The sequence below is a fragment of the Tachyglossus aculeatus genome, chromosome 3 (assembly GCF_015852505.1).
Source record: "Tachyglossus aculeatus isolate mTacAcu1 chromosome 3, mTacAcu1.pri, whole genome shotgun sequence".
NCBI classification, from domain to species: Eukaryota; Metazoa; Chordata; class Mammalia; order Monotremata; family Tachyglossidae; genus Tachyglossus; species Tachyglossus aculeatus.
Genome location: NC_052068.1, coordinates 29,902,263 through 29,925,508, shown reverse-complemented (window position 1 = coordinate 29,925,508; position 23,246 = coordinate 29,902,263). Strand labels below are relative to the sequence as shown.

General features: G+C 42.6%; 1 non-coding gene across 1 annotated transcript; it reads right to left on the bottom strand.

Moving 5' to 3' along the window:
• Positions 1–22,651: 22,651 nt before the first annotated feature.
• LOC119925923 lies at positions 22,652–22,789 on the bottom strand. The gene has a single exon (XR_005449850.1). It is a non-coding gene; the product is annotated as a small nucleolar RNA SNORA7 (small nucleolar RNA).
• Positions 22,790–23,246: the final 457 nt, after the last annotated feature.

The window sequence follows — 23,246 nt, the reverse complement described above, 5'->3', positions numbered from 1 at the left end:
ACTACATGACAACTCAATCCCGTTTGTAAAAAAAAAAAAAAGAAAAGAAAATACACATCACTAGAGAGTGAGAGAGAAAAGGGGGAAAAAAAGTGACCTTGTTGCTTTGTTTGAAGCTGAATTGAATTGACACCAGCAGCTAATCTTTACCTAGGGCGATTAACAGAATTAAAGTAACACAAGACACATACAAGATTTTATTCTTTATCTTTTTAAGGATAATGCTTATGAACTACCAGATCTCTTCAAATTCACATACAATCTCAGTATATATTCCCTACCTAGTCTTTTCTGAAGGGCCCCACACTAATCTCATTACCACATATGAGAGCACTTGCAAAGCACGTTATATGGAAAGAGAGCACTCACTCTACAGCCAAACACAGCGACAATCAGAAGACTGAATTTTCTAGGTAAATAGCCTCCTGGCACGATGTCTTATAATTTTGCACAAATGGATCCAAAATCAATCGGTGGTATTTATTGAACACTTACTTTGTGGCGAGCACTGTGTCAAACACTTAGGAGAGTACAATAGAGTTGATAGACACATTCCCTGACCTCAATGAGTTTCCAGTCTAAAGGGGAAGACAGACGTTAACATAAATAAATTACAGGAGCATACATAAGCAATTCCCCTCTCAGGGTTGTACCTGGAGTTTCCAGTACTCTACCAGTCTCTGCTACAGAAGAGAGAGACAAGCAGAGGCATTTCCATTCCCAGCTAGGTCAGTGGCTTGTGAGTGGAAGGCAATCTGCTGCAAGTTAAACCTCACCTGTGCTGGGCAGCAGTGGCATGGGAGACAGTCGAGAACGGAAACTCGAAGGGTGATGGTAAACCACTTCTGTGTTTTTACCAAAAAAACTCTATGGATACACTACCAGAATGATTGCAGATGGAGAGTGGGGCATTCTGGAAGAGATGTGTCCATAGAGTCTCTGTGGGTTGGGGATCATCATCAATCGTATTTATTGAGCGCTTACTATGTGCAGAGCACTGTTCTAAGTGCTTGGGAAGTACAAATTGGCAACATATAGAGACAGTCCCTACCCAACAGTGGGTCGGGGATGACTCTACAGCATCAAGATAAGACATAAGCGATGTGGTGTATATATGTATGTGATAAAAAAAATTAGATTCTTTTTTTCATTAAATCCATCATAAGATCTCAAAGTGAATTTTAAATCTTCTAATTATAAAAATGTGCATCCATTGGAAAAGCAGCAGATAGGGCACACAAAATATACCAGAAGAATTATAAAAGCTTTCATGAATTTGTATTTCTCAGTATAAACATTGCTGGGCTCATTTAAGATACGTGCTTCAGAATATCCATAAATTAATGTTACATTCTCTGGGAATGTAAATTGGAATAGTGGCCACTGAGGACACCATTTTATTCTCCTTTGCATTTAACATCTACTCAGAAAATGCCTAACCAAAGGCCATGATAAAAAGGATCTGTGTCTTGTGAAAGTACACCTTTTATTTTAGTTGAAGCCATTCTAAACTGCTTTAGGAAATTCTTTATGTCTGCATCATGCTTCCCCATGGTTTATCAGTACACATTACTAACCTACTCAATCAAAAGGAAAATAGAAGCTACGGCTACCCACTGTGGGGTGGGCTGGGAGGGAGGAGGGGAAATCACAACCAGAAAACCTGAAAATGAGAAAATCCATGATTCCTAAATTCTTTAAAATTTATTTTATTCCCCAGCTGCATTTACTGGCCATATTAACCAGACATGTTATTCTGAAATTAATAGAAAAATGCAGTAACATTCGAAACCCAGTGAGTCATAAGAATATGAATGGGCATAGGAAATGACTGAATCCCAGCATTTGACCAATTCTGAGACCTCCATATCAGGCTCAGACTGATAACCTAAGATCCCCAAACTCAAACTTGTTTATTGAGAAGCAGCGTGGCTCAGTGGAAAGAGCATAGGCTTTGGAGTCAGAGGCCATGGGTTCAAATCCCGGCTCCACCACTTTTCAGCTGTGTGACTTTGGGGAGGTCACTTCACTTCTCTGTGCCTCAGTTACCTCTTCTATAAAATGGGGATTAAGACTGCAAACCCCACGTGGGACAACCTGATCATCTTGTAACCTCCCCAGGGCTTAGAACAGTGCTTTGTGCATAGTAAGTGCTTAATAAATGTCATTATTATCCTCATTATTATTATTCTCTCTTTAATAGAAAGAGTGGGCTGAATACAATTGAGCAGGTTTCTGCCCCTTGGGTCCTACATCCATTTGAAAATAATCCCATTCTTCTCAGAATGGAGAAGAGAAAAACTACTGCTCTTTTACTAGAGACCACCATTGGTGAACTAGGACCATTAAGTCTCCTTATTTGTAATGCTCTGGGTCCTCTAGGGCTTTTGCATGGAAATCCCTGACAATATTCCCTCAAAGCTCTCTTCTTCCTGAAAGAATCACTCTTGTTTATGCTGGACCTGGTCAAAGTCCTCAGTCATTATTACACAACCCTTATGTGTTCCGTAGGCTTGCTTTGGGGCACCCCTAGGAGTGCTTGTAAACCACCTGCCACAATTCCAGGCAGTAGCTGATATGGACTTTAAAACCACTGAATTCCTCTAACTCACCAAGTTTATGTGGAGGAATTTCTGAAGTCTTTTTAAACTAGCAGGAATCAGGGACCAAGTCGCCATGATTGTGGCCACTGACAGTTCCAAGAGATCCCCAGTTAACAGCAACATCTCTCAGGACCCAGAGAAATTCACTTTTAAGCCCACTTAACATGACACGCTGGTGAATCATTCTGGAGAGGGCCCCGCCTTTGCCTCTCTAGTCTTCTTTGACCCCATACTCACACAGAGGATTTCAATCTCAGGGCCTGCCAACCAACATCCACTAGCACTAGAGGAATGATCTGAGAGTCCCATCAGATCTTACTCACTTCATCCTCAGAATCTGGCATTCACTCACTGTACACTGGGAGTTTAAGAACTGGGATCAAGGCAAGAGAAATGAAAATAGGCATTCTTGCCATAATTTGCTCCAGGAAATTTGAGATGACCACATAGGAAATTGTCAACCACCAATCCAGACTTTACATGCTCTCACTATAAGCCAGTTACAGGGGCAAGATCCTTTGTTTCTGTTATTGTTGTTGAATCAGTGGACCTGTTTTCTTGCTTCTGCTCTTCAGCCACATGCAATAATTAAATTGTGACCAGGAGAGTTCATTTGCATTATCATACCTTTTTTAATGGCATTTGTTAAGTGCTTACTACGTGCCAGGCCCTGTACTAAGAGCTGGGATAGATATGAGCTAATCAGGTTGTCCCCTCTCAGGGTCGCACCTGGAGAGTTTCCAGTACTCTACCAGTTTCAGCTACAGGAGGGAGAGTCAAGCAGAGGCATTCTTATTCCATTCCTAGGTTGGCCAGTGGCTAAGGCAGCCTGCTATAAGTCAAAACTCACCCATGCTGGGCAGCAGTGGCAGGGGAGAGAGTCAAGGGCAGAGACTAGTTTACTGCATGGAAGGAGGCAATGGTAAACCCCTTCCATATTTTTACCAAGAAAACTCTATGGATAGATTACCAGAACGATTGCAGATGGAGAGTGGGGCATTCTGAGACATGTGTCCATGATGTTGCTATGGTCGTAAACGACTTGACAGCATAAAACAAGACAATCAGGTTGGACACAGTCCCTGTCCCACATGGGGTTCACAGTCTTAATCTCTATTTTCCAGATAAGGTAACTGAGGCCCAGAGACATTAAGTGACTTGCCTAAGGTCACACAACAGACAGGTGGCAGAGTAGGGATTAGAACCAAGGTCATTCTTCATTCAGTCGTATTTATTGAGCGCTTACTGTGTGAAGAGTACTGTACTAAGTGCTTGGAAAGTACAATTTGGCAACAGATAGAGACAGTCCCTACGCAACAATGGTCTCACAGTCTAGCTGGGGGAGACAGACAACAAAACAAAACAAGTAGACAAGTGTCAATTCTGTGTTCTATCCACTAGGACATGCTGCTTCCCCTTTAAAGTAAACACTGTGGAACAAACACACCTCGGTATCCAAATACACTAATTTATGAGGCAACCTACAAATTTACATTCCCTGCATGAGATGACCAATGTAGCCTGAAATTCCCATTAATACAGGTAATCATATATTATTATTTTTGATACTCCAGCCTTAAGTGTTTTTTAAGCAATTGCAGCAAAGAGATTGGGCAGGGACCCGCAGACTATTCCAGATATATTGTCAGCAAGATTCCCCAGGTCATTCTGCAGGAAGCTGATAGAATACAACTAGTCTCATTTCCCAAATCCTGGTTGACAATCTGGGTAATAGATATTGAGATCCACATTCTCCAATGGCAAGAATTAAAGAATGGTCCTTTCTTTCTTTGGGGAGCTGCTTAATTGGTGGCTGTTAATCAACCTGACCAGCTTCCACTAATCTTGACTCGCTTTCGGCTCTGACAGGCCTAGAGAGAATGAGCAAGTTGTGAGCAAATATTCACAAGGCAAAGACTCGAAGACTGAGATGGGGAGAGGTGTGTGGGGAATCAGGGACATACATTTTAAATTAAATTCTAAGAATGGAAGTCCTTTACTGGAAATTTTGCTATATGAATTCTGAGTAGTTATTCCAGAAATAAATAAAGGGCTGTTACGTCTCCAGGGAAAATGCCTGAAGCCACAGGAGAATCTTAAAGTAAAAGAAAATACCCAGATCGTTCGATGGAATTAAGCTTTCAGGGCCCTACTGACAGGGCCAAGCAGAGTTTCTTAGAGGAGAAAAGGCACTGTACACAGTACTTCCCCAGAAGGATAGGAAGAGGCGTATCGCTTTTCTTATCCGCTTATCCCTAGAATGGGACAAAGAGTAGAAATTGGTCCTAAAAAGGAAGATACAGAAGAAAAAATGCCTAAAGAAAATCGGAGATCATTTATTTTTACCTTTATAGAAACTCTATTCACATTTCCAGTCCTTCGGGTGTACTATTAAAATCAGGGTTTAGTAGATACAGTTGACGCAGGATTAGGATTATTAATAATAATAATAATAATAATATTCGTTATGTGCTTACTGCATAAGGTCATTATGGGCAGGGAACGTGCCTGTTAATTCTGTTGTAATCAACCAAACACTTAGTTCAATGCTCTGCATAGTAAGCACTCAATAAATACCTCTGATTGATTGATTGTGTTCTAAACTTTGTTCCAAGTCCTCTGGTAGATACAAGATAATCAGGTCAGACACAGCACCTGTCCCACATGGGTCAAAGTGGGAGAGAGAAGAGTCTCATAACTTCATTTTACAGGTGAGAAAAATGTGTCACAGAGAAATGAATTTCTCTTGCCCAAGGTTACACAGCAGGAAAATTTCAGAGCCAGAATTAGAACCCAAGTCTCCTGTCTTCCAGGCCCATTCATTCATTCATTCAATCGTATTTACTGAGTGCTTACTTTGTTCAGGGAACTGTACGAAGCACTTGGCCAGTGGCTAAGGCAGCCCGCTATGAGTCAAAATTTACCCATGCTTGGCAGCAGTGGCAGGGGAGAGAGTCGAGGGCAGAGACTCTAGTTTACTGCATGGAAGAAGGCAATGGTAAACCGCGTCCATATTTTTAACAAGAAAATTCTATGGAATTCAGCTACAAATAGAGACAATCCCTTCCCACAGTGGGCTCACAGTCTAGAACGGGGGAAACAGACATCTAAACAAGTAAACAGGTATCAGTAGAATCATTATAAATAAATAGAATTGTATATATATAATTAATAAGCAATAAATAGAATTATAATTATAAATATATCAGTATATTCACAAGTGGTGTGGGGCAGGGGGGTAGAGTGAAGGAAGCTAGTTGGGGTAAGGTGGAGGGGAGGGGAGCAGAGAAAAAGGGGTGTTTAGTCTGGAAAGGCCTCCTGGAGGAGGTGAGCCTTCAGCGGGGCTTTAAAGGGGGGAAGTGTGCTAGTTTGGCGGATTTGAGGAGAGAGGGCATTCCTGGCCAGGGGTTGATGGTGGGACAGGTGAGAACAAGGCACAGTGAGAAGGTTAGCAAGAGAGGAACAGAGTGTGCAGGCTGCTATGTAGAAGGAGAGAAGGGAGGTGAGATAAGAAGGGGCAAGGTGATGGAGAGCTTTGAAGCCAGTGCCTTCCACCAGGACAAGCTGTCTTAACCCTTTCTAATAAATATACCAGAAAGAGAAACAATTTCTGTTTTCACACTATAACTCTTCTGTGCATCTGATGCGAGGAAAATTCAATTTTTTGTGATGCAGTGGTCCCATCAATACATCAACTATGAGGTTCAACCAGATTCCGGAGGTAAAAATTGGAGGGAAAAATGTCTAATAGGCCTTTAATACTAATAATGATCTGGAAGTCAGCCATTTCACAGCACTTAATGACCAACAATCTTCACTTCTTCAGCCAGTCATTAGGTACAGGGACATGCCCTCTCTACTGGCAGCGGGACATTTCAAATATTTTTTTAACTCTGTTTGGGAAAAGATTCAGAAAGTTCCTACTGCCTTGCTGTTGGAATGACTTTGCAAAAGCACAAACACTCTACATCCCGCCTTAAGCCTTGAGGATTGTCTCTATTGCTGTATTGTACATTCCAAACTCTTAGTACAGTGCTCTGCACATAGTAAGTGCTCAATAAATACGATTGATTGAATGAATGAATGAATGACATTCCATGTCTCTGAGCTCTATCTTATGTGGTTTCTTCTCACGGTTTCAGTCAGAGTCAAAGTCATGATTAGTAGCATGGCACAGTGGATAGAGCATCAGCGTGGGAGTCAGAGCTCACATGTTTTAATCCCGGCTCCACCACTTGTCTGCTGTGTGACCTTGGGCAAGTCACTTAACTTCTCTGTGCCGTGGTTACCTCGTCTGTAAAATTAGGACAGTGAGCCCCACGTGGGACAGGGACTGTGTCCAACCTGATTACCTTGTATCTACCCCAGCACTTAGAGCAGTGTTTGACACATAATGAGTGCTTAACAAATACCATTATTATTATTCTCTTTCTTCTGATTGGCATCCTCCAAATACCAAAAAATAATCCTTGCATCTAGGAAATTATATTCATCCTGAGTTTGTAGAGCTAAAAAAAACCCCTCTGTATGGTCTGGTAAGATAGGGCAAATACAGCTTAGAAGACCAAACTGGCTTATTCCTGCCAAAAGCACAAACTGCTTTACAGGATCATAGTCATTTCTATAAGGAGTTATGACTTAGTCCTGGAAACCAATGGGTTTGGCTGCATTTTGCATACAAACCCGTTGGTTTTCCAGAACTAAAGTATAAGTCAATACCTTCACTTCTCCCACTCCCTTCTATGTCACCTTTGCACTTAGATTTGCACCGTTATTCATTCATTCATTCAATTGAATTTATTGAGCACAGAAAACTGTACTAAGTCTTCGAAAGTACAATTCGGCAACAGATAGAGACAATCCCTACCCAACAATGGGCTCACAGTCTAGGAGGGGGAAACAGACAACAAAACTAAACAAGTAGACAGGCTCCCCCCCCCTCAGCCCCACAGTACTTAGAGAAGCAGCGTGGTTCAGCAGAACGAGCATGGGCTTGGGAATCAGAGGTCATGGGTTCAAATGCTCACTCTGCCAATTATCAGCTGTGTGACTTTGGGCAAGTCACTTAACTTCTCTGTGCCTCAGTTACTTCATCTGTAAAATGGGGATGAAGACTGTGAGCCCCAAGAGGGGCAACCTAATCACCTTGTATCCTCCCCAGCACTTAGAACAGTGCTTTGCACATAGTAAACACTTAATAAATGCCATCATCATCCTCATCATATCCATAATTTATTTATTTATATTAATGACTGTCCCCCTCTAGACTGTAAACTTGTTATGAGCAGGGAATGCTTCTACCAAATCTGTTATATTGTACTCTCCCAAGTGCTTAGTACAGTGCTCTCGGCACAGTGAGCACTCAATAAATACAATTGATTGATTGTGGAAGTCCTGATTTCCAGGCCTTTGACTTTCAAATTTTAATATGATGCTCAGGAAGCCACTGAACAGAAGCACAATAACTTCCTTTCTCTTGGATACAGTAAAAGTGTTTGGGGACTCACAAAGTCCCTATCCATCCCCTCCAAAACAGTTCACACTTCTATCTCACTTGAAATGCCTCCAGTTTGCATTACCCTCAGGCAAAAGGTTTAAAAGAGAAATTGTGACTCTGCACTCAATAGGTAAGTAAATAATAATAATAATGGTATTTTATGGCATTTATTAAGAGTGGGCATTGCCCTATCCAATATGGGGCTCATATCTTAACTCCCATTTTATAGACGAGGTACTGAGACACATGGAAGTGAAGTGACCTTCCCCAGTCACACAGCAGATAAGTGTTAGAGCCTGGATTAGAACTGAGCTCCTGCTGACTCTCAGCCATGCTCTGTCTGAGAAGTCATGCTGCTTCTAAATACTATTGATTGATAAAAATGAAATATATTTATAGGGGGAGAGCCATACATTTGCATTTCTTTGTGTGTACTGTACTCCTTTCAGTTCAAGTTTATTCTTATGTGGCTTTCCTGCTTTCATTGTGTACTCTATAACCAGAGATGAAATAATTACAGGAAAAACAAGATTCATTTTTGTTAGTGATAGAAGAACAAGTTTGGGTATGATTAGTTGCAGTGAATGTGCATCTGAATGTGAAAGATGGCTGTCAATACTTTAAATATATATGCTCTAAATTAATTATGGAACTTTGCATTTCTTGGTTTTGGCCTGGTCTGTTCGAAGGAACTCCAAAACATATGGCATTTGGCCCAACCAGAACTAGAAAGACTATTCAGAACTATCTTAACTGCAGTGGTCCCAAATCTACTTGTGCACAGTAGACCCAGGGAACAAATAGCAAATTGTCAGAATCCAAGTTGGGGAATCCAGGTGAAAATACCTCAAATCTCTCACTCCCTTCCCCAATTGCCACCTCCTCAGGGAAAGATGTACCACCTGGTTTTGAATCTACCCCATCTATCTGCACCTCTGACCCCATACCTCCTTCATACCTTACAAAAATACTGTTCCCACTCTTCTTCTCTCCCTGGCCACCATCTTCAAGAGCTCATCCTCTGATATCCCTTTTTCCTTTGCTTTTGAATATGTCCACATGTCTTTTATCCTGAGTAAGCCTCTCTCTTGACCCTACGACTCCATCCACCTTTGCCCCATCTCCATCCAACTCCCTCCCTTACGCCCACTGCACATCACATCACTACTGAGAGCTCACCTCCTCCAGGAGGCCTTCCCAGACTGAGCCCGTGCTCTTTCCACTGAGCCACACTGCTTCTCTAGCAGTAGCTCTTCAGTAGCAGTGAAGAAAGAACAATGTCTGTCTCCCTCCCATTTATGTCTTTCTCCCCCTCTTCTAGACTGTGAACCTGTCGTGGACAGGGATTGTCTCTGTTGCTGGATTGTACTTCCCAATGTACATCGACAATCTTCTTGCAAAATTTAATGGAATTCCTGCTTCTTCTCTTGGCACCTGTCTTGTCTTATGCAGTTGTCTCTGACCCATAGGGCCACCCCAGACATATCTCCCAGAATGCACCATCTCCATCCACAATTGTTCTGGTAGTGTATCCATAGAGTTTTCATGGTAAAAATATGGAAGTGGCTTACCATTGCCTCCTTCCATGCAGTAAATGAGTCTCCACCCTCTACTCTCTCCCATGCTGCAGCTGCCCAGCACAGGTGAGTTTTGACTTATAGCAGGCTGCCTTAGTCACTGGCCAACCTAGGAATGGAATAAGAATGCCTCTGCTTGACTCTCCCTCCTGTAGCTGAGACTGGTAGAGTACTGGAAACTCTCCAGGTGTGAACCCTGAGGGGTTTCTCAGCAGCTGTAGCAGTGTCTTTTCTCCAATTGTTTATAAATGGCCACATCTGTCTTACTCAATTGTAGTCTCCCCAGCTCTCAAAATTGACACTTTTTTTTTTTTTTGCCCAGAGCAGAGTTTACTTTCAAATACTTCAAACCAGAATGGGAACATTGGCATTTAGTGTTTTACCAGTGCTCTTTTCTGCTCTGGAATGTTCGGGTTTACCTCAACTGCTGCCCTAGCCTCAATTTCAACCCTCAGCAAGCTCTAGCCTTCCCCAACTCCAGCCCTGGTCCAACGTCTAAATAAGGTGTTTCACTTCAGATTAAAATCAACCAAGCAACAGTTTTATTGAGCATTTACTGTGTGCAGAGCAGTGCAATGAGCTCTTGGGAAACTACATTTGAGTAAGAGAGTCCCTGTCCTCAAGGATTTTGCGATCTAATGGGAGAGGCAGTTGGAGAAGAAATAGTGCTATGGCTGCAGAGAGCAGAAGCATGTAGGAATAAATCCAATCATTAATAATAATAATGATGGTATTTGTTAAGCATTTTCCTAGTGCCACGCACTGTACTAAGCTCTGGGTTGGATACAAGCAAATCGAGTCGGACACAGTCCCTGTCCCACGTGGTGCTCACAGTCCCCAACCTCATTTTACAGATGAGGTAACTGAGGCACAGAGAAGTGAAGCGACTTGCCCAAGGTCACTCAGCAGACAAGTGGTGAAGCTGGGATTAGAACCCATGACCTTCTGACTGCCAGGCCCGTCTGTATCCACTTAACCATGGTGCTTCTAAGCACGAAGCATTGTACTAAGTACTGGGGTAGATAATCAGATTGGACACAGTCTCTGTCCCACATGGATCTCAGATTCTAATTGGGAGGAACAGGCATTTAATCCCCACTTGTTAGAGGGGGAAACTGAGGCACAGGCATTTCAAATGACTTGTCCTAGGTCACACAACAAGTAAGTGGCTGAGCTGGGACTAAAACCCATGTCTCTTCATGCTCAGGCCCATGTTCACGAGGCCACGCTTTTTTGAAGCATACTGCAAATAGTAGAGTCAAATAGTAGAGTTTTTTTGTTCATCATCTCCACCTTTCCTGCCTCTCTCCAAATTCCTTTCAATATGAGAAATAGCATCTATAAGTCAGGATTTCACCACATTGCCTTTGGCTGCAAGACTCCAGCCTGTCACTTAGTGTTTCTGAATAGGGAAACTAGGTGGATTAGATTTATTTCATATGTTCGAAGGTGTAGTAAGGCCATGCCGGTTTTGATGTTAGAAATACGGTTTGGGGAGAACCTTTGAAAAATTGCTCAAGCTCAACACATAAGAAAATAAAGCAAGAAGTGATTAAAATGAGCAATGTACAAACACTCAGGCATCTGCTGCTAATAGTCAAACCTGATGAGCTCTTTAGACATGTCACTGGCTTTGTGACTCACAGGAACCAAGAATTAATGAAACTGTCTTAGCAGCTGAAACAGTGGTCCCATCAGAAGGGCTCAGAGAGGAGGGCAAGCCCAGTGGGGGTGAAATGTATCAAAGAGAGGAAACTGGAAAGGAATAGCAGAAAGCTCTAGGCTCTCCTGGAAACTGTATTTATTTAAACTTGCATTCTAATTGGTCGAAATCTACAAGTCACATAAGACCAAGGCCTATTAATTTTGTTCAGCTAGACAAGGAAACACTACTTCTCTGTTACTAATCATTGCCTCCTGCCAAGAAACATTTTTCCAAAACCCTGTACAGAGGAGAAAACATCTCAAGAGCTACCCAGCATGCACCAAATGTGTATAAGAAGCACTGTCATATTTCTGGGAGCACCTAATGAATCAGCGGGAAGAGAAATGAACACTAACCATGGTTCAGAAAGACTTTACACATGATGAAAAGAAAACAGACCGGCACAGAAGGGTTAAAGAAAGTAAAGCAGTATAGTTTTTATACCCTGACTTTCCAAACAGCTGATGTATCCTGAAGGAGACATTAACAAATGCCCTAAGTAGATTAAAGAAATCATCTCAGCAAAATCAGCATTAAGAAAGCGGCTCCTTTTGTGACAAAAACATGATTTTTATATTGTGCCTGACTACCAGGGTGGCATAGTGGAATGAGCCTGGGTTTTGTAGTCAGACGATGTAGGTTCTAATCCCAGCTCCTCCACTTGTCTGCTGTGTGACCTTGGTGAAGTTACTTAACTTCTCTGAGCCTCAGTTACCTCATTTGTAAAATGGGGATTGACTGCAAGCCCCACGTGGGACAACCTGATCACCTTGTACCCCCTCCAGCACATAGAACAGTGCTTTTCACATAGTAAGTGCTTAACAAATGCTATTATTATTATTATTATTACTCCAGAACTTAGAGCAGTGCTTGGCACATAGTAAGTGCTTAACAAATACCATCATTATTATTGTTATTATTACCCGATGAAGCAGTGTGGCTCCGTGGAAAGAGCATGGGCTTTGGAGTCAGAGGTCATGGGTTCGAATCCCGGCTCCACCACAAGTCTGCTGTGTGACCTTGGGCAAGTCACAACTTCTCTGTGCCTTGGTTACCTCATCTGTAAAAATGGGTATTAAGACTGTGAGCCCCACGTGGGAAAACTTGATCACACTGTGTCCCCCCCAGTGCTTAGAACAGTGCTTTGCAAATAGTAAGCGCTTAACAAATGCCATCATCATCATCATCATTATTAATGAATGGAGTTTTATGGAAGATGGCAGTTGCATTAAGACGCGATCAAGGAATGGTATTCATTCAATCATATTTATTGAGTGCTTATTATGTGCAAAGCACTATATTAAGTGCTTGGAAGAGTACACTAGAACAATAAACAGACAGTCCCTGTCCACAAAGATCTGTACAAAAAGCTTAGGAAAGTACAATATACTTGTGGATAGTTAAAAGCCTAGGAAAGTATAATGCAGTTGTGGACAGTTGATAGACAAAATCCTTGTCCTCTAGGAGTTTGTAATCTAGCAGAGATCAAGGAAAGTGCTTGCTCAGTAATAATAATAATAATAATCATGGTATTTGTTAAGTGCTTACTACATGCCAAGCACTGTTCTAAGCACTGGGGGTATACAAGGTGATCAGTTTGTCCCAGGTGGGGCTCACAGTCTTAATCCCCATTTTACAGATGAGGTAACTGAGGCACAGATGAGTGACTTACCCAAAGTCACACACCTGACAATTGGTGGAGCCGGGATTTGAACCCATGACCTCTGACTCCAAAGCCCGTGCCCTTTCCACTGAGCCATGCTGCTTCTCTAGCAGTAGCTTTTCAGTAGCAGTGAAGAGAGAACAATGTCTGTCTCCCTCCCATTTATGTCTTTCTCCCCCTCTTCTAGACTGTGAGCCTGTCGTGGACAGGGATTGTCTCTGTTGCTGGATTGTACTTCCCAAGCACTTAGTACAGTGCTCTGCACAAAGTAAGCACTCAATAAATACGAATGAATAAATGAATGAACAATGAGGTACAGTCCAAGCATCTAGAACTGTTGGAGTGTCAGAAAGGTGCCAATTTACCCCATCCAACTGCCTATAGATCCCTTTGTTTCCATAATAATAATAATAATAATAATGTTGGTATTTGTTAAGCGCTTACTATGTGCAAAGCACTGTTCTAAGCGCTGGGGTAGATACAAAGTAATCAGGTTGTCCCACGTGGGGCTCCCAGTCTTCATCCCCATTTTACAGATGAGGGAACTGAGGCCCAGAGAAGTTAAGTGACTTGCCCAAAGTCACACAGCTGACAAGTGGTGGAGCCGGGATTTGAACCCACGAGCTCTGACTCCAAAGCCCGGGCTCTTTCTAGTTGGTACGATCTGAACAATGACACGTTCGTCAGGAGAAATTCCGAGGATGATCTCATAAGTAGTTTATAGTTGCTCCTGGTCAGTTGTCTTCATAGTTAATAATTGTCATATTTGTTAAGTGCTTACTACGTGCCGAGCCTTGTTCTAAAACTGGGGAAGATACAAGGTAATCAGGTTGGACAGAGAGAACCAGTGTGGCTTAGTGGAAAGAGCCCATGTTTGGGAGTCAGAGGTCATGGGTTCTAATCCCAGCTCTGTCACTTGTCAGCTGTGTGACCTCGGGAAAGTCACTTAATTACTCCGTGCCTCAGTAACCTCATCTGGAAAATGGGGATTAAGACTGTGAGCACGACATGGGACAATCTGATACCCTTGTATCTACCTCAGTGCTTAGAACAGTGCTTGGCACTTAACAAATAACATTTTAAGCGCTTAGTACAGTGCTCTGAACACAGTAAGCACTCAATAAATATGATTGAATGAATGAATGACACTGTCCCTGTGCCTCTTAAGGCTCAGAGTCCTTATCTCCATTTTACAGATGAGATAACAGGTACAGTGAAGCAAAGTTACTTGCCCAAGGTCACACAGCAGACACATGGCAAAGTCAGAATTAGAACTCACTCCCCTGACTCTCAGGCCTGTGTTCTTTCCACTAGGCCAAGCTGCTTCTCCAGTTGAAATTTTGAGGTCACCTGATCTTGAGACAAGGGGGTGGTGCCAGAGAAGGGATGGTGGGACTTTCCATGACCCTGGAGGTCCTCCCTCTGCAGTGAATTGAAGGTGGAATAGGTGGAGGAAGGACAGGCTGGGAAGATCACTTAAGAATACTTAAGTTATGCTCTTCTCCCATTTTTAATTATTTAATAATAATAATAATGGCATTTATTAAGCACTTACTATGTGCAAAGCACTGTTCTAAGCACTGGGGAGGTTAAAAGGTGATCAGGATGTCCCACGGGGGGCTCACAGTCTTCAGCCCCATTTTACAGATGAGGTAACTGAGGCAGAGAGAAGTGACTTGCCCAAAGTCACACAGCTGGCTATTGGCGGAGCTGGGAATTGAACCCATGACCTCAGACTCCAAAGCCCGTGCTCTTTCCACTGAGCCATGCTGCTTCAATTTAGGAATTGATAGGCAGCCACTCCCCCTTTGGTTATGACTTTCATCTCTCTTCCGGGCCCCTTCCTCGGGAGGTGATCTTAGTGGCAGGAACGGGGGGGGCGGATGGAATCCCTGCCATGCAGGTTTTTCTGCTGGAGATGCCTGGGGGTTGTGGGGGTAGATAGTGAAGTGGGCGCCCGGCACCCGGCTACAAGACCACTGCCCCGGGTCCCTTCAAAGGGGAAGAGGGCACTGAGTCCCTAGTGCCAGTTTTCCTCTACTGGAGATGCACACACAATCCTTCTGCTGGGAACGCATACAAGGTTTCCCCTTGGAGGCCTTCCCTAAGCCCTCCTTTCCTCTTCCCCACTCCCTTCTGCATCTCCCTGGCTGGCTCCCTTTATTCATCCTCCCTCCCAACCCCACAGCACTTATCTACATATTTGTAATTTATTTATATTAATGATTGTCTCCCCTCTAACCTGTAAGCTCACTGTGGGCAGGGCATATGTCAATCAATCAATCAATCATATTTATTGAGTGCTTACTGTGTGCAGAGCACTATACTAAGCGCTTGGGAAGTACAAGTTGGCAACATATAGAGACAGTCCCTACCCAACAGTGGGCTCACAGTCTAAAAGGGGGAGACAGAGAACAAAACCAAACATACTAACAAAATAAAATAAATAGAATAGATATGTACAAGTAAAATAGAGTAATAAATATGTACAAACGTATATACATATATACTACCAAGCACCTAATACAGTGCTCTGCACACAGTAAGTGCTCAATAAATATGATTGATTGATTAAGTGCTCAATAAATAGGATTGACTGACTAACTCTTCCGGGAATTTATGCAGTTTCCTCTTCCGGAGATAAACATGGAATGTCCTCTGCTGGGTATACATGTACAATTTCCTCTGCTGTACATGTGCATAGTTGCCCTGCTGGGTAGGCATGTACAGTTTTCTCTGCTGGGTATGCATACACACTTTCTTCTGCCAGAGGCATGTGCATGAATTCCTCTGCTGGTGATGCATGTGCCTCGTAGGGGCGGGGAGTGGATCTGAAGTCTGACACCCAGCTTCCACACACACCTGACTATAAGATGATGAAATCATCACTGGGGAACCTTCAAAGTCTTCTGGAAACCAGTTGGCTCCCACCGTACTTGTCTTTTTCCCATTTAACAATCTCCATTTCAACTCAGTTTGCAGCATTCTGGGACCCCCTACACGGAGTCTTCTCTCCTTTCTATTCTGTGTGACCTTGGACAAGTAATTTCACTTCTCAGTACCTCACTTACCTCATCTGTAAAATGGGGATTAAGACTGTGAGCCCCATGTGGGACAGGGACTGTGTCCATCCTGATGACCTTTTCCTCACTGTGCCTTGTTCTCTCCTGCCCCACCGCTGACCCCCGGCCCACGTCCTTCCCCTGGCCTGGAATGCCCTCCCTCCACACATCTGCCAAGCTAGCTCTCTTCCTCCCTTCAAAGCCCTACTGAGAGCTCATCTCTTCCAGGAGGCCTTCCCAGACTGAGCCCCCTTTTTCCTCTCCTCCTCCCCATACCCCCCACCTCCTTCTCCTCCCCACAGCACTTATATATATATATATATGTACAGATTTATTACTCTGTTTTACTTGTACATATTTACTAGTCTATGTATTTTGTTAATGATTTGCATGTTATCATCTTTGTGTAGATCATCTTTGAGTGGATCATCTTTGTGCAGAAACACTCTGGGCATGTTACTCCCCTCCTCAAAAATCTCCAGTGACTACCAATCAACCTACGAATCAGGCAAAAAACTCCTCACCCTGGGCTTCGAGGCTGTCCATCACCTTGCCCCCTCCTACGTCACTTCCCTTTTTTCCTTCTCCAGCCCAGCCCGCACCCTCCGCTCCTCTGCCACTAACCTCCTCACTGTGCCTCGTTCTCGCCTGTCCCGCCATCGACACCCAGCCCACGTCCTCCCCCTGGCCTGAAATGTTCTTCCTCCACACATCCGCCAAGCTAGCTCTCTTCCTCCCTTCAGAGCCCTACTGAGAGCTCACCTCCTCCAGGAGGCCTTCCCAGACTGAGCCCCCTCCTTCTTCTCCCCTCCCCATCACCCCCACCCTACATCCTTCCCCTCCCCACAGCACCTGTATACATGTTTGTACAGATTTATTACTCTATTTTACTTGTACATATTTACCATTATATTTATTTTAGTTTGTTAATATGTTTTGTTTTGTTGTCTGTCTCCCCCTTCAAGACTGTGAGCCCGCTGTTGGGTAGGGACTGTCTCTGTATGTTGCCAACTTGTACTTCCCAAGTGCTTAGTACAGTACTCTGCACACAGTAAGTGCTTAATAAATACAATTGAATGAATGAATATAGCTATAATTCAATTTGTTCTGATGATTTTGACACCTGTCTACATGTTTTGTTTTGTTCTCTGTCTCCCCCTTCTAGACTGTGAGCCCACTGTTGGGTAGGGACTGTCTCTATATGTTGCCAACTTGTACTTCCCAAGCGCTTAGTACATTGCTGTGCACACAGTAAGCTCTCAATAAATATGATTGAATGAATGAATGACACAGAGTAAGTGCTTAACAAATACCATTATCATTAGTATTATTATTATTATTCCCCAGGTCCCTTCCTGCAGTGCCAACCCCTGTGGCAGGGGCAGGAGATAGAGGCCACCCATGCTCTTCCTTTGGAGTTGGCCCGGGAGTAGACTTGAGGAATGGTGTAGTGTATAGCATACCAGGGAGTAGACTTGAGGAATGGTGTAGTATATAGCATACGGGCCTGGAAATCAAAAGGTGGTCATGGGTTCAAATCCCAGCTCCACTGCTTCTCAGCTGTGTGACTTTGGGCAAGTCACCTAACTTCTCCATGCCTTCAGTTACCTCATCTGTAAAATGTGGATTAAGACTGTGAGCCCCACGTGGAACAACCTGATCACCTTGTATCCTCCCCAGTGCTTAGAACAGTGCTTTGCACATAGTAAGCACTTAACAAATGCCATTATTATTATTATTATCTCCATATGTGTCAATGAAACAACTGGAGAAAGCTGATCAAGGGGTTATCGTGACAGTTCATTTGGCCTCTAGAGTTCTGCTTGGCTGGTTGTAAGCTTCCATCAGGACTTCCAGGGCTGTGCAAGACCTGCCCTTTATCTGCACGTTTCAGGTCTTTCCTCAGACTTCTGCACCTGTTTTGGTAAACCAGTCCCTAGTTTTCAACTTAGCACCAATGGGAGTCTTCTAGATAGAGCACCTCAAATTTACCCCATGCTACCATGTCCTTGAAAAATAATTTCAAACTCTAATACTGGAAACAATTGTAATTTTTTGCATCTAACTTGAATGAAACTGTTTCTGGTGATAGGGTTTGGGCCCCCAAACTGAAATATAACTGCCTCACTGAAAGATATTTCTGTCCCATCTCACAGTGGAATGATTATGAGCCTGGTCAAGAATATACTAAGCTCAGTGAAAACAGGCATTGCTCTTATAGAAAAAAGGTGTAAAATCACTTTTACTAACACTAAATATCAATCAGAAAATCAAGGACAAATTGGATTTAATAAGCAACATTAATTCTAATCAAAAGGAGCACATAGAAAATCCAGTCTTTTCCTTCAAATTTGGTTCTAAACTACTGTTTCAACAGCACTAGAATTCAAGAAAGAGTCCTCATCCAGTCTAATGGAGACCTTCTTTCAGATAACCCTTCAGCAAGCATAACCTTCACTCCTAAAATGAGGGCTGTATTTCACTCACAGAGGACAAGAAATGACAACTAATACAGTCTTGCAAATATGAGATGGATGACATGCATGCAGCTCTTCTGATTAGTAACAAGGTGGGATCTGTAGTATCTATATGTTGACAACTAGTACTTCCCAAGTGCTTTAGTACAGTGCTCTGCATACAGTAAGTGCTCAATAAATATGATTGAATGAATAATAATAATAATGGTTCGTGTTAAGTGCTTACTATGTGTCAAGCCCTGTTCTAAGTGCTGGGGAAGATACAAGGTTATGAGTTTGTCCCAGGTAGGGCTCACAATCTTAATCCCCATTTTACAGATAAGGTAACTGAGGCACAGAGAAGTTAAGTGACATGCCCAAAGTCACACAGCTGACAAGGGACAGAGCCGGGATTAGAATCCTTGACCTCTGACTGCCAAGCACATGCTCTTTGCACTAAGCCACTCTGGATTCAATCCCAATGGGGTACCAGGAATCTGTTTGTTCCTGAGGTAAACATAATTAAGCTTTCTTGTGAATTTATGAGGAACAAATAACTAATCTCACCAGTTTTCTCTGCCCAGAAATGATCCCAACTCTTCAACAAGCCACATCATCACTTATTCCATAACTACATATAGGAGGACCAGTTCCTAACTCTAGAGATAAAAAAGTTAAGGTGTCTTTATAAGCCTCCTGATTTCTATATACCTCCTCTAGACAGCTGTTGTGGGCATGGAATGTGTCTGTTGATTGTTTCACTACATTCTCCCAAGTGCTTAGAACTGTACTAGGCACACAGTAAGTGCTCAATAAATATGAATGAATGGTCTTCTTCATCCATCAGGCTTGCTTATTTCTCCTCCGTTCTCTTTCTCTTGCTCCTGAATAAACCCACCAAAGTTTCCAGTATGTTAGCCGTATGGAATCCTGTCCTGTCTTCTGTAAATTCTTCCCAGAAACTATTTTCCTATATTCTTAACCTCAATCCTACACTTCACTTTCATCATCTATTAATCCTGATTCAGTAGTTCTAATAATAATTACGATATTTGTAAAGAGCTCCCTACGTGCCAGGCACTGCACTAAGTTCAGGGTGGATACAAGCAAATTGGAAAGGGACAGAGTCCCTGTCCTACATGGGGCTCACATTCTTCATCCCCATTTTACCGATGAGATAACAGAGGCCCAGAAAAGTGAAGAAACTTGCCTGAGGTCACACAGCAAAGTAGTGGATAGGGATTAGAACCCATGACCTTTGGACTCCCAAACCCATGCTCCATCAAGAAGCGTGGCTCAGTGGAAAGACCCTGGGCTTGGGAGCCAGAGGTCATGGGTTCTAATCCTGGCTCTGCCACTTGTCTGCTGTGTGACTTTGGGCAAGTCACTTAACTTCTCTGTGCCTCAGTTCCCTCATTTGTAAAATGGGGATTAAGACTGTGAGCCCCTCCTGGGACAACCTAATCACCTTGTATCCCCCCAGTGCTTAGAACAGTGCTTTGCACACAGTAAGCGCTTAACAAATTCCACCATTATTATTATTATACCTTGCTCTGTTTCAATTCTTATGAATTTTCCTTTAATAAATTTAAGTGGACTGTAGCTAAGCTTGTTTGAATGGGGATATTTAAGGTTAATTTTCCAGTTCATTTCATTCATTCAGTCATATTTATTGGTGCTTTTGTGCTGAGCACTGTACTAAGTGCTTGGGAAGTACAAGTCGGCAACGTATAGAGATGGTCCCTACCCAACAACAGGCTCACAGTCTAGAAGGGGGAGACAGACAACAAAACATGTGGACAGGTGTCGAAATCATCAGAACAAATGGAATTATAGTTTTATGCACATCTGCTAAGCGCTTACTATGTATCAGGCTGTAATAAGCACTTACTATGAGAAAAAAAATCACTCAAGAAAGCATCCTTTCCATAAAGACTGGCAGTGAGTATTGTAAGCTTCAAAGCAAGAACTCTATGCCTGGTATTCAGTGTAGAATGCTATCAGCATTCAATAAATAATTCAGAAGAACATTAAACCATGTAAATTCACAGAGGAATTTCTGGATATAAGTGCTAGTACTGCTTTAGGGTTCAGTATGTGTAAAGACTTTTGATTGAACAATAGTGGCAGTCAAAGAAAATCTAGCAAGTTTCAATCTGCACTGTTTGGAAGAGTAAAATAGATTTAGTAGTCATGATCCCTGCCCTCAGAGATCTTCTTATCTTATGGAGGAATTTCAACTTAATTTTCAAACTAATTTTTCTAAGTTTCCACTTGAAAAAGCTGCCATTACTTCATCATGTTAAACTCTCCTCTTCAGGGCTGTAATAGGAGGTTGGTGAATGTCTAAACATGAAACCTTATGTTTTCGTGGGTTTTTTTTTGTTTTCCCAAGTGCTTAGTACAGTGCTCTGCACACAGTAAACACTCAATAAATATGATTGATTGAATGAATGAATGAATGAATCTTCTTTGGTTCTGAAGCTCTTTTGACAGGAGCAGAGTTGGAATATGTGGGACAGAGGGAGATGATATGTTTGATAGGAAGGGAAACTCCTGGATTTCAGCACCAGTTCCAAAAGTGAGAATCACACTGATTGGGTCACCTCATTTCCCCTGCTTCCACTTTAACCCTTCATTCATTTATTCAATTGTATTTATTGAGTACTTACTGTGTTCAAAGCCCTGTATTACATGACTGGGAGAGTACAATATAGCAATAAACAAATACATGCTCTGCCCAAAGTGAGCTACAGTCTAGAGGAGGAGGCTGACATTAATATAAATAAATGAATTACAGTTATATACCCTCCATGAATGTACAGAGAAAGAATAATGTGGAGGACAATAATAACGGTATTAACTGCGTACTATTTGCCAAACCCCATGTTAAGCACTGGGATAGATACAAGATAATCAATTGTATTTATTGAGCCCTAGCTCTGTGCAGAGCACTGTACTAACGGCTTGGGAGAGTACAATGTAACAGAGTTGGTAGACACATTCCCTGCTCATGACAAGCTTACATTCTAGAGGGGAACAGACATTAATATAAATAAATTATGGAAATTCATTCATTCATTCAATCGTATTTATTGAGTGTTTTCTGTGTTCAGAGCACTGTATTAAGCTCTTGGGAGAGTATGATAAAACAATACATGGACAAAGTACCGGCCCACAATGAGTTTGTAAAGATATGTTTGGATAATCAGATTAGACACTGTCTCTATCTCATAGGGACCTCAGAGAGAGGAACAGGTATTTTATTCTCATTTTGTAGATGAAGATACTGAAGCACAGAGAGCTTAAGAGACTTGCCCAAGTCACAAAGCAGACAAATCACAGAGCCAAGACTCAATCCGTGGTTTTCTGACTCCCAACCCTGTGACTTTCTCAATAGGCTCCACTGTCTCCCATTAAGGTCTTTTTCACAAACATAATATGAAGAAAGACATAAAATAGCTGCAGAGAAGCAGCATGGTCTAGTGGAGAGTACAGGCCTGGGACACAGAAGGACCTGAGTTCTAATCCCAGCTCCACCACTTGTCTGCTACGTGACCTTGGGCAAGTCACTTCACTTCTCTTTGCCTCAGGTACTTCATATGTAAAATGAGGGTTAAAACAGAGCCCCATGTGGGACATGGACTGTGTTCGACCTGATTAGCTTATATCCACCCCACACTTAATACAGTGCCTGACACACAGTAAGAACTTAGCAAGTGCCATAGAAAATAGGAGAGACGTAGGTTAGAAATAAAGACATTCTTCCTGAAGATGAAGATTGAGGCATTTTAGGTACTTACTTTGTCTTATGCCATCAAGTTGTTTCTGATCTATAGTGACATCGTGAACACAGCGCTTAGAACAGTGCTTTGCACATAGTAAGCGCTTAATAAATGCCATTATTATTATTATCTCTCCCAGAACGCCCTGCCCTCCACCTGCAATCATTCTGGTAGGGCATCCATAGAGTTTTTTTGGTAAAAATCGGACATGCTTTACCACTGCCTCCTTTTGCACAGTAGACTCTTGACTCTCCACCCTCGACTCTCTCCCATGCTGCTGCTGCCCAGCACAGGTGTGTTTCGACTTGTAGCAGATTGTCTTCCACTTGCTAGCCACTGCCCAAGCTAGGAATGGAATAAGTATGCCTCTTTTTGACTCTCTCTCCCTTAGTCGAGACTGGTAGAGTACTGGAAACTCTCCAGGTGCGACACTGAAAGGGGATTTTAGGTACTGGATGCTGAGAAAGGATTAGACCCCATAAAAACCCTCTTTCAATCTCATGCCTCCTTCCAGCTATTAGCCCATCTCTATTTTCTCATAATTATTCAAATTCCTGGACCAGTCCACAAATATCTTTGCACCTACAGCCTTCATTTGCTCTCCACTGATTCAGCCCCTGAAAGCTCTGTTCTGGAAAGTTAAATCTTGGAACTCTTTCTTCACCACTCTCTGCCCTCTACCTCTCTCTTTCAGAGCCTCTCCTCCATCATCAGATGGGCCTACAACAAGTTCCTAAAGTCTTCTAGAAAAATTTGATTGGTCCCACACATATCGGCAAGGGAGGACACCTGCATCCTATGGGTGGTAGCAGGCAGTAGAAGCTGTTTAAAAATAATCAACAAATAGGATAGACAATAATGTATTTATCAGTCATTAAAAAAAAATCAGTTTCCTAAG